Raw genomic sequence first — 12,580 nt, 5'->3', positions numbered from 1 at the left:
TCAGTGAAGTGTCAAATGATTTGTAAACATGAAAGTAAGTGCCCGTATGCCTCGTCCACGTGAAAGGGCGCAATATCAGCATGTGGGTGAGTTAGAACGGGGCAGAATGTTCGGTGTCCGGACGGTGGGGTTGTCACACCGTGAAATTTCGGCTCGTACTGGTCGTGTTGCTACGACAGTGATGCGTGTGCGGAAGCAGTGGATAGAAGAGGGTTGTACACAGCGACGAGCTAGTGATAGACCACACAATAAGACCACAGCATGGGATGACCGTCATCTTGTCCGCATGGCTATAACGGACCGTACAGCTTCGTCAACAGTGTTGGGTCGACGGTAGAACACTGCAACATGTGTGAATCTGTCTGTATCAATGGTTTGACAGAGTCTGCTGCGGATTGGACTGCTTGCACACGTGCTATGGTGCCGGCTTGTTTGGTCCAGAAAATACAAAAGCCTCAGATTGCAATGGGCACGTGAACGCAGTCACTAGCGTGATGAGTGGCAAAATTCAGTGTTTTCAGACGAGTCCCACTTCAGTCTACAATATCCTATTCCACCTCCTACGTATAGGATAATATGAACTGCAACAGGCATATGAGGGAGGTTTTACACCCCGAGGTACCTCTTCATGCAACTCTATATGCCATAGTTCAGCAGGATAACGACCGACCACATGTGGCGATGAATGTGCAAGCCTAGAACGACGGGTACTCTTGTTTCTCTGGCCTCCTCGTTCACCTGATATGTCACCCTTCGAACATGTCTGGGTTGTGATTAGTCGGGGACATGATAGTCCCCGTCCTCTAGTAACCAGTGTCGATGACTTGTGGACTCACATACAAATTTCGTGGAGGAAGATTCCCAAGCAATATATTCCGAACCTCTCTGATCCCATGCCATGACGTTTAGAAGCTATGTTTGCAGCGCGTTGAAGGTGTAAACAATACTGAATACTAGGACTCAAAGTTCATGTACAGATCTGCAAACTTAATCATTTGTGCATTGTCATGTGCTTAATCTGTGGTATAAAATTCATTTAAATCACCTTCTCTCTTGGCGTTGCAATTTTTATAAATGTTAGGACATTAGTTATTCCATTATGAATTTTTCAGGACTGTTTTGTAGGAGTAGAGTATCCCATTTGTTCTAAAAATTTAAATCGGAGCATATTGTTCAATTTATGAGGGACTTTGGAAAAAATTAATGTAAAAATATTTAAATAAATTTGCATCATTTAATAATTCATTTTTTTACAAAGAGTGGCCTTTCATTCGAAGATATTTGCTTCGGTACTAAGTGAATGTATTTGTTTACTATCTGTATCTGACGAGAAGTCGGGAGCAGCTTGTAGGTGTGGCACCAGTAACAGATACTATACTAAGCTACAAACATTTGACGTGACAGGCCGACAATACGAGCCTCTCCGGATCAATGCAAATTCTTTATTAAACTGTTTATTATGCTATGAATTATAGTTTATTTATTAATATCTTTTGGCATTTCTAGCCGAGTGCAGCCCTTTTAAGGCAGACCCTCCGATGAGGGTGGGCGGCATCTGCCAGGTGTAAGTAACTGCGTGTTATTGTGGTGGAGGATAGTGTTATTTGTGGTGTGTGAGTTGCAGGGTTGTTGGGCACAGCACAAACACGCAGCCCCCTAACCATTGGAATTAAGCAGTGAAGGTTTAAATCCCCGACCCGGCCTAGAATCGAACCCGGGACCCTCTGAACCTAAGGTCAGTCCGCTGGCCATTCAGCCAACGAGTCGGATATTAATTATAGTAAATGTGTAACTAAATCACAACGGCTCTACCGTTTTGAAACTTCACAACGGCATCGTAGTTCGGAAGATTCACCACGGACGGAACCGGTGTTTATTGTGAGGCCTTGAGACTTGAGATTGGCGCATGCCCAACAGCCACGCGACTACTCGTCAGACAACCATAGTGCAACTTATAAACTTTCGACTCAAATAAATTGTGAGAAAGTGTTTCTTAACCTTTAGAATGCCAAATACGATCTGATCGTATTTCAGAAAACATGGCCAACATTGCCAGAAGGGATCTAATCGTATCGTCGTATTTCTTAACTTATTGTTCTACTTAGAAGGCAGATTAGATTGTACCTGTGTCACGACCAACTAAGCAAACTTTTCTTTGACCGTATAGGTTGTTCCGAAGGCCATGGATATAAACAAATGAATAATCTTTGACTCTCTGTGCACATCGAATGTAAACAAAAAAATGGCATCCACAAGTACTGAACGCGACAAAGAAATTATTTTTACATTTAATTCGTTGTTGTTATTCTTATGACTGTGTAAGGCTATTTTCCCTGTCACTTTACAGTCACCTACTGAACTATTCGTATGCCCACAACGTGAATTTGTAAGTAAAATATATTTAACCCTTAGGTATTATGAAGAAAATAATTAAACATGAGAAGACAGCTTAAAATTTTTGAAAGTTTAGGATTTCTAAGAAGGTATTCCATTTCTTAAATTTCAAAGGAGCATACTTTTGGTAGAACGAACCTTTTGCTTCAAAACTAAAAAAAAAGAACAGGCAGACACATAAAATACTTCTCAAGTTATTTAAAAAAAAGGCCCTGCATTTTCAGGCAAAATAGCTTGCCAATTTATGGGAATCTACAAGACAGCCTGGCACTCTAAGGGTTAAAGGTGATGTATTTTAACATTGTAGAGAGAGGGCTTTCCTTACACTCAATATTCAAACTAGGTTAATATCCACTTCCCTTTTCTACAAACATCCTGTACCAGCACGTTTCTAAACCACCAACAGCTACTGGTATAATTGTTATAAATTACCAATGCGCTTCCATAACTTTTAGTTTAATTCCATAATGTGCGACACGTTTTATTAAATGTGACAAGCCTTTCTCTCTCTCTAATAATAATCACTGTTCTTGTCAAGGGGAAACCAGCAAACCTCTGGAACAATGAAAGGGATCACATTTATTATGTAAACCACTTTCATATGTGTAATGTTATTTTGTAATTGTGAAAGTGTTCCTGTTTATTATTGTTATCACTATAATAATATGAGTTGACCTCAGAGGCAGGTGGAGTACCATATACATTTCAGGATGTTATTTTCATTTTAATATAATAAAATATTGCCGCCGTAAATTTCATAAAACTGTACAGCATAATTTATAATTCAAATGGGGATTCGCAGTGGAACATTTGGCTAATTTGGTGTTTGCAATCATATTATTATTTCAACGCTTGTTTGGAGTATGGAAGCTGTTTGTACCTAGGTACATTGTACTGAAAGGATTTTAATCCTTTTATCATTGCGTTAACATAGCTCGGGTGTCGCGTTAGACGTACAGCTCAAATGCTTATACATGTGAATGGGGAGTCCAGATGTTTATATGGCGGGAATTTTAGCTGGAAGAAAGATAATTTCATGAAGATTAAGTTAACATTCAGGAGACTCGTTCATTCATGTGCCTGTCCCTCCCCGTTCTAGCAGTAAGCTCGTTCTCTGACCAAAGAAGCTGATTAGTCGAAGTTTAATCCAAATTTATTCATATTAAATATTATAAAATACTAAAACAATATTACAGAGATTAGTTACATGCGTAAGAACAAGCTGAACCTGTACGTGCTATCGTCACAGGCTTGCTTGACAATTGTGTTACAATTAGAGAACGTATTTCTACGTAAATATTTTTTTTGTAATTTTGTTAAAATTACATACTGTATCCTTGGTGCATGCCAGTGATAGGTCATTTTAGCCCCTCAACACAAACAGACTGAACCGAGATCGAACCCACTACTTGGATTATTGGACTAAGAAGACCAGTGCCGTACGGTTTGAGATACTCAGCCCCGCTCGAAGAACAGAATTGATCAGGTTTACCTCGTGCTAGGTGATGTTTTGTATTGGTGTGCCGCGCCTTACAGCCCGTGGTGACCTGCCTGTATGGCGAATAACCGACAGCGAGTACTAACGCTGGAACATAGCCCAGTAGGAGAGTACAGGAATAATTTCAGGTAGAAGGGCTAGTCCTCTGCCAGCTACTTCCACCCCTCGGTAAAGGAGAATTTATGAGAAACCTTCCTGAACAGATCAGGTGATCCCATATCCCACCCCTTGCGGGTGGGGGCGGTAGAAAAACACCCACGGTATCCCCTGCCTGTCTTAAGAGGCGACTAAAATGGGCCCCAGGGACTCTTTACTTTGGAGCGTGGGTTGGCGGCCACAGGGCCCTTAGCTGAGTCCTGACATTGCTTCCACTTACTTGTGCCATGCTCCTCACTTTCATCTATACTATCCAACCTCCCTTGGTCAACTCATGTTCTTTTCCGACCCTGGGAGTCTTTCATTTTCATGCCCTTCGTGGCCCTTGTCTTCTTTTGGCCAATACCTTCATTTTTCGAAGTGTCGGACCCCTTCAATTTTTTCTCTGATTAGTGTTATATAGAGGATGATTGCCTAGTTGTACCTCCTCTTAAAACAATAATCACCATCACCACCATCCAATATCCCCTTTCGGCACTGGTTACGCTGTCACGGTCGTACCAAGACATCCCCGGCGCTGGACCACTTCCGCTCAAACGCCACTGTCACCCCCGGTCCATGGCCGCCTGCAAGGCTTTCAAGGTTAAAATTGGAGAGGTTTGGCACCAGCAGGTAGCCAATGAAAGAAAAGTTTGATGGGCAGTCAAAATGAAATTTATTAGTAGACCTAAAAGGTAGTCCTTGCAAACACCAATGTGGATGGCCAGTCATGCAAAATCTCTTTCCTATAAGTTACTTCGTATACCCCCTAAAATTACAGTAATATTGCTGGCACCTCTTACGAAATTAAGGACGGACCGCATAGAGAATGTGGTGCCGCACCATTGATATCGCACAAGGCAAGTTAAGAAATGTATCAATATCAAAAGACCAAAGATTTGTTTACGACTTCGAAAACATCATGGGACCGTATGTTTTAAGCAAAAGAGAGCTTTAATGTTTCTACTTTTGGAGTAAATATTCTTGTAACTGATAAGCCTATGTCATGTAATTGACTCTGAAATTCTTTTCCTAGCATTAATTACAGGAAAGTTGTTGTACATTTGTAAACTAACAAATTGTTTATATCATAGAAAATATCATTAGAAAATGTTCAAACAACGGTACTTAACTGAACACTGGTTACTGTTCAAAAACAGTAACATCCTTAAAATATCACATTATTGATTACACTAATAAAATCAAAATATTTCCTTCTTTTAATTCATAATTAATGTAACTTAAATTATTATGTTCTCTGAGTACTGGAGAATAATGTTAACAGTAAAATAATTTTGGATCTGTGATGCAGGCTGATGGAGACACTGATAGGGATGTCAGCAACGGGCTAAAATGTGGATGGTCAAAGTGGGGGTGAACAACAGGAGAGCTATGATATAGGAGACTGCCTCTTCAGCTCGAAGTAGTAAAAAGGTAATTCGAACATCTGTAATTCGAATTTTCTATATCTAGAAGGAATTTTCGATTCCAGACGAAATCCCATATAATTCACGTGTTTATATATATTCGATCTCGATTGTATTACTCGCATTCTTCGACGTATCGAAGGATATTTCAAGCCCAGGTGTGAATAGTGGTTTTTTTTTACCTCGAAGTATATGGAAAACATTACGATTATGTTTACTTGATCATCCCCAGATGAAATTAGTTCCGGTAGGAGAAATCTAAGCTTACACCATAACCTTAAAAAATTAAACATTCTTTACATTTTAGTCAAAGCGTAATTTTTGACCAGCCTTTTATGAACTTTGGGACCTTGAGTAGCCTCGTACCACAGGTAAAGGTCCCCATTTTTAGTATAACAAAAAATTAAATTGTATGTGTATTCGACACTAATTGTTCATTCTAAGCAATATTTTACATAATACTACACTCAAAGACTAGTAAAATATTGGAAGCAATGTGTATTGTATATTTTTACTTTTATTTAGATCCTGATCATCTTCTTTTCTTTTTCTAGTGTGATAGTACAACTTTGTGGCCTGTCTGTATCCTGTTCTCCAGTTTGTAGAACTTCTCTCATTGCTGATGCTATTCTCCGCGTCGATCCAGGTGTTGGTCCAGTGTGTAGGCGGCTGCACGTAATCTGCCCTCGGTACGTGACTTCTGTTGGACGAGAACATCCAATGGATTGCGCTGCTCTTTATAAGGACGGGGATCGTATTGTACGTTGCAGAAGAATATTTACCGTGCAGTGATATCATATATATCAATAATTAAAATCATTACTATAATATTTCAGTATACTTTCATAATGTAATACTTTCGCAGTGATATAATTATAACAATTTCGAAGTTTTAATATTTCGCCCAGGTCATCTCAGGACATTATTGAAACTTACAATTTTCTACTTGTTTATTTATTTATTTATTTCTGATAATATTTAATTTTACAAAGAAACACAATATTTCACGATGTTCTTAATGTAATTTATATTACATCATCGCATTTTATTGGCGCTTCTCCCACTGGATGATACGGTCATGGGTACGGCAGGGACTTTGAATGTTTTTGGACATAATTCTGGAGAAATCAATTCTCGATAAAAGTGCATACAAAAAGAGATGTAGGAAAATAGAGGTTTTTAATACATGTTTGATGGAAGCCGTTTCTGGTATTCTTCACATTTCTCAAGTAAAAATATTATTATTTTTGTTATTATTAATAATAATAATGGTAATAAAAATAAATCAGTAGCTTCAAGAGTTTAGAAAATGGAATATTTTCTCAACATACAGAGAGTGTTTATAACACAAAATGCTTGTCCTGGAACAGTAAGATTCAGTTTAACAATAATAAAGGTGTTTTAATTTGTTCCACCTATTCAATACTTATATTTTCACTTATACAGGTTACATAAATAGATTCTTAGTTACATGGGACATGTTTCGCCCTCAATTAAGGGCATCTTCATCCTAAACACAATCATCAACAATACAACTGAATTAAAAGTGGAAGTTAAAAGTTTCGTCAGTTATTAAAATTCGGAACATAAAAATGTGAAAAGTGATACAATATGTAACGATGCTGATGGAAAACTGTCTTATGATTAAACCATAATCTTGTCGGAGACTAAAACTTCTTCTATTAAAATTATAATTAAAACAGTTCAGATAAAATATTAGTGGAAAACCAAAGTGGTAATAATATAAAGCCAACGACATGATGGCGCGAACACAAGCATAAACTTGATTGTCATAAATACAATCTTTCCAAGACCGCTGATGAAATTCGTCAGAAAGTGAGACAGAAGCATCTGTTGAAAAATTGTAAGTGGCCCTTAGCACCGGTAGGTAATAAAAATGGCTGAAACCTTGCCAGAAAATGGCCTATGAAGAGGCGTACTAAGGCTACGTTAGCGCTCCAATAGTAAAATTACTTATCTATCAACGGCGGCTATAGGAGTTCTTCGTCACGTAACGTATGTGCATCTATTTAGTGAATCACCGTTAGGAGTTGAATTAATTCCTCTTTCTTTGTATATTTTTTCTCACAGGTGATTAAGACGTGTTCGTTAAGAGGGACCATATAAAGTGTTCTACTTCTGTTGTTCTTAGTTCTTTTCTTCTCCCACAGTTTCAATTTGGCTCTTGGCTTGGCGCTGCTAGTGGTCTCAGTTAATGACTCTCAACGTAGCAGCACGACGATGATTTCCTTAGGGACACATCAGCCGTATGACTTGGGGAGAGTGAGACGTACATACATAGAAGACAGAGAGACATTAGAAGATCTACTTCCGTGACACTCATATGCAACTCTCTTCCAAAATTGTTTTACATACTTTTAGTTAATGAAATAAATAAAATTGATAGATGCATACGTTTCCTTTATAACTTTATATGTGACACTCAACTTTCAAAATAAAAGTCTCCATTAAAGAACTATTACTTCAATAATACCCTATTTGATTGTGGCAGATGTGTTGGCATCAAGCTGAGCAAGTCCCACACGATTATAATCGACCTCACGCAAGGATTTGTCTTAGCATCATTCATGTTAAGTTTATACACAAGTGCCTGAATAACGCCGGTAATATGATCCTCACTACTCGCTACATATTTCTGGAGTGTACTGATTCCTGCATAACATTATCTCATCACCTCTCAAGGAAAAAAATCAGCTGTTTTCAGCAAGTTTCAGTACGAACGGCCATTATTGTAACAAACATCAAGAAATATTAAAGACATCTGAAACTCCTGTTGCTGTTTCTGGCCCGAAGTGGATTGCCAACATGAGGCAGAGATTTAAATGAGCATTATTATGAAAAGGAAATACTATTCTCTACTTTATTGTACTGAAAAATATAAAAATATAGTATGTGCAGGTTTTCCACAAGGATATGGCTTAGGACCATTAATAACCTATGCTTACAATTTCCTTCAGTCGTGCTAGTGCAGTTTTAGACAGCGACAGGTAATGCAGCAGGAATTGCAGAATAAACATTTCAACAGCCTATGCTGCACTTTAATGATGATGCATAGTTACTGGCGTTACCTGTCACCAAGGGCACAAAAGTTCGATTTGCTAATGCTCTGATATTTCCCATCAATTCGTATGTGGCTGAGATATGAGCCATTGATACAGCCTACAGGAATAAAGTATGCGATTGAAATGTCTGTATATATAGTCGAATTCTAGGAATACCTTTGACGGAACATCGGATTCGTTCCTCAAACAACTTGGAGTGAAGAACAGGATCATGGAAAAGATCAATCGAGCCTTCCTGAGTGTGTTCGGCTACATTTAAAAATTGTGGAATCTATGGACAAGCTGGTAGTAGAAGGAAACGTGCAATGGGAAAGTACTTCAGGACGAAAATTTGAGAGAAGGTCTGGCCAGATGAGGATGTTTGTTAGAAAATCAATGTACGAGTTTTCCCAGCTGGCTCAGGATCGGAGAGAGAGTGGCAAAAATCATCAATAAGTGCTAACGTGTCAACACACTCCATCAAGGGTATGAGGAACTGAGAGAGGGAATGGTTTTATATCCCAGTAATATATTCATTCCACACGAGTTTCATTTCAGGTAGAAGTATAGAATTAGTTTCAATGCTCCTATTCTTACCTATAAATGATTCTGGAAGAGAGATGTGTGTATTACGCCGACAAGGGACCAATTTACCCACCCCTGGAAGTATATTACTTTTATAATCTGAAGTAATATTCCAGGTGCCATTATCCATTGCGTCTGCCAAGAATCGCAGGCAATGGCTGAGATACCGAAGATTAAGACGTCATTCCCACCAGATGTCGTTATCAACCGCTGCAGAATGGAAAAAATAGGCTAATGAGGCCCGCGAAGTTTGAAAGTGTCATGATGTTGCACGATAACCTTACACTTTCTCAATTGTACCTTTAATGTCGGGGCTTATGGCAAGAAAAAATCCACAGTTCCAGTACTAGGTTTGTCCGGAAAATACGTATAAATCCGTCGGGGTGACGTATCACGTATCGTGGAGGCGCCGCCAGGTGGCACTGCTGTTGTCGCCAATCTTCTCAACGCTCAGTTCGAGTCGGAGAGCTCTGCGTGTCAGTAGCAGTGTGCGGCTGCTTGTTGAAAGTTACCCGTTTTCACCTGCCGTCGGTATGGAGCTCTCTCTGATTGAAGAACAGCGCATCAACATCAAGTCTCAGAGCTCGTGTGGCCCGAGTTCGACCGGATTTGGCACAAGGGGGCAGGTGGATCCTTCATCACGACAATGCGCCCGCTCACACGTCGCTCGTTGTGCGTGAGTTTTTGGCCCGAAGCTCAATCACCCTGACAGACCACCCGCTTTATTCACCCGATTTAGCCCCTTGTGACTTCTTCCTGTTCCCGAAATGCAAAATGGTGCTTCGGGGGCGGCACTTGGGTGATGTGGAGGCCATCAAGGGAGAAACTACACGGCAACTGAACAGCATCACAACTGAAGACTTTCAACAATGTTATCAACAGTGGAAACGGCGTTGGCAGAAGTGCATCTTGTCTCAGGGAGTGTACATTGAAGGAGACCATATTGTAATACCTGAATAATTGTCAAATAAAGTTATTATTCAACTTTTATATGTATTTTCCGGACAAACCTCGTACTTCAGGCAAGCAAATCAATGTTGAAAACCTCCTAGGGATATGAGATACGAATTTTAGGTAAATAAAATATATATGAGGACATATTGTTAATTTGTTCCTAAAATTTACAATCCCACTTTTAAGCATCGTTATCCCACCGATTAGATTAGCAGTTTAAAATTTTCTACCACTACGGGCGCTAATGTTAGTCAATGTAGGGTTACACTTAAGCTGTTATAACAACATTTGGTGCAGAATTTTTAAAAAATCAAAAGGGTATTGAACCAAGGAACACATTACAGAAATAATTATGTAATTAAGTTACTTTGGCTAGGATTTGAATAAACAAGAAAACAAGTAAAGACACAAGAGATGTTAGGCTGTTTTTCCGGAACTGCATTTAGGCCGAAAGTAAATTTCGAAATTTGTTTTCTTAAAATTTGAAACATTCTCGGGCCCTTTAACCCTTCAAATTCCGGCAGAATTGTTTCGTAGTTCGGATACCCCTACTTTGTGTGCTTAAAAATGTTTTCAGTATTTAAAAAAGGTAATTTAGTAAATGTAACGTATTTTTGCACATCCAGGCCAATCTCTATCTGGCCAACCTCCCTTCCGGAGGTTTTTCTATCGGAGGTGTCAAGCTGTGATAAATGCTCGTGGAGGACATACGGAATACTGAACTCTCGTACTGTGACAAAAATCCCCTCCTGGAGGACTGTTGTCACTTTGGTTTCGAAACTATTTAGACATTTCCGTTTGTGTTCTGAAAACGAAAGCGAATCCATCGATGTTCTTTTGCATACATCAACGTTAAAGAACAAAGATTTAGTTGGTTATATACCTGGGTGTGAGGTTTTGTTTTGTGGAGCATGGTTTACATTCAAAAATATGTTCCCCTATTTTTTAACTGTGTACTTTTACAGTTTTTGGAGACGCCGAGGTGCCAGAATTTTGTTCTATAAGAGTTCTTTTAAGCGCCAGTAAACCTACCGGCAAGAGGCGGAAGTATTTGAGCACCTTCAAATACCACCGGATTGAGCCAGGACGGAACCTGCCAAGTTGGGGAGAGAAAGTATGTGCCTCAACCGCCTGAGCCACTCAGCTCGGATCAAGTTGATTAAAGGAGTGGAAAGACGAGGGAGAAAGAAGAAAACATTATAATAGAATTTAGAATTCGAGTAAATACGCTGCTTACCATAATAAAAATGAAGATAAGACGTTATATCTACGCAAGAGAAAGGAAGTGCACCTGTGGTATACTTAGTAGATTCGTTAAGTTCGTGGACAGGCTGCCTAGTGTCGGTGTGGTGCACTGTAGCAGAGAGTTTGCACCACATAATTTTGCCGTGACACTTCTTCACTAGTCCCAGCAAGAGACAGTTGCGTGCCTACAGCATAAGCAGAACCACCGTCTCTGTTGTGAACTGTAGTCGAATGGTAGCAGTGGAACAGGAGAATGTCGTTGTTTGAGCAACGGGCAAATTTCAAGTTCTGCCAAAAATTAGGCAAATCCGCTAGCGATACCTTTGAGATGATGAAGTCAAACTTGCTCAGATCACCGCGACGGGAAAAGTAACGGAAAGGCAGGTCAGAAAGCTATGTGGTCCTTGAATTTGTTAACGCTAGTACACGAATATATTGACTGTAGTACATAGGTGTACACTGTGTTGCCTGCACTGCAGGCGCCAGTCCAAGAACTTTTCGATTGTAGAAACATGAGTGTACGCCGTATTGCCTACACTGTAGGCACCAAGCCACGAATGTATTGACTAGAGTGATATTATTATGTGGAGCCGAAGTAGTATGTACGTTTTTCTGAACCACAAATTTTCGATAACTCGACGTATTTTCAGCCTCCTCAAGCACTGTATACGTAAATAGAAACTACTGTTTTAGTATTAAAAAAAACCCAAGCCATCCACATCGTCAAGGCCTGTTGTAAAATTCGTATAACACTGTCGACACAGAAATTCCCCTATGTGTGGTTTACTCCTGCACAGTCCAACCCCTGACTTCTGTTCATCACTTTTTGATAACTTTGGCCGACAGGACACGGGACATCCTCTCTGCGACAGTCCAACGGTAGCCACACATCAATGATTGAGTATCTCAGCAGTTTAATAAGCCAAAGCTCTATCACCTAACTCTTCTCCTAGCCCCGTATGACACTGACGTGAATAATTACGGCAACGGATAGCTGCATGTTTCACGAATGTCCGCCGTTCATCTTTAAATACATCTGTCTTAAAGAACGGCTGGTGGCATATTAACACTTCCGTGCATTATCAAAAATTAAATTCCTATGAGGAAACTTTATATTAATGCTTCCGCTTGAGAAAGTTATATAAATTCATGTAGCTCAATCGAAAGTGTGCCAGTGTTTCCCAAGTGCGGCTTGGGCTCATTAGTTAGAAACCCCACCTCTCCACAACACAGGCTGACTAGAGGTCATCGTATTGACAATTCTATCTACACAAGTTCTT

This window comes from Anabrus simplex, chromosome 12 (assembly GCF_040414725.1).
Source record: "Anabrus simplex isolate iqAnaSimp1 chromosome 12, ASM4041472v1, whole genome shotgun sequence".
Lineage (NCBI taxonomy): Eukaryota > Metazoa > Arthropoda > Insecta > Orthoptera > Tettigoniidae > Anabrus > Anabrus simplex.
This window is presented reverse-complemented; position numbering follows the sequence as displayed.